The following is an 808-nucleotide window of genomic DNA, read 5'->3' as shown; positions in this document are numbered from 1 at the left end:
ATGAAATTTGGCAGGGAGGCCTGCTATTTTCCAATTCCGGTGCCTTACCATTCCGGCGGAATTTCGGCATTCCGGAATTGACACCGGAATGTTCCGCAGGAATGGCAGGAACGGAATGCAACAGAATCCGGTCAATTGTTTGTTTGTTTTACTTCTGTTACCAAACAAAGGCAACGTTACCAAACAAATGCAACACCATTCCTTTCCACCACCAACAACCATCCTCTCCCCCACCCCCACGACAGCCACGACAAACCGACAACGCCACGCCACGCCACCCACGACGACGACGACGACGACGACGACGATGACCCCACATGACCCCACGACGGCGACGACCACCCAGCAACGAACGGCGACGACCACCACCAGTGATGTGGCAGCCAAACGGACAACAACAACAACACCACCACTATCCACGAGCACCCACCACCATCCACGAGCACTAACCACGACGACCACACAAACGCCGCAACGCCACGTCACAAACCAAACAAGCCCCCCACGGCACGATGACAACGACAACAACGACGTCCACGGCAACAACGACGTCCACGACACGCAACGACGACAACGCAACGACGACAACGCGATGACGACAACGCGACGCCGACACACGACGATGACAACGCAACGACGACCACGCAACGACGACAACGCAACGATGACAACGCAACGACGACCACGCAACGACGACAACGCAACGATGACCACGCAACGACGACAACGCAACGACGAGCACGCAACGCGATGATGACCACGCAACGACGACAACGCAATGACTACTATCTCCCCCTCCATCAGTCCC

The sequence above is a fragment of the Laccaria bicolor genome, genomic scaffold, assembly GCF_000143565.1.
Source record: "Laccaria bicolor S238N-H82 LACBIscaffold_8 genomic scaffold, whole genome shotgun sequence".
NCBI classification, from domain to species: Eukaryota; Fungi; Basidiomycota; class Agaricomycetes; order Agaricales; family Hydnangiaceae; genus Laccaria; species Laccaria bicolor.
This window is presented reverse-complemented; position numbering follows the sequence as displayed.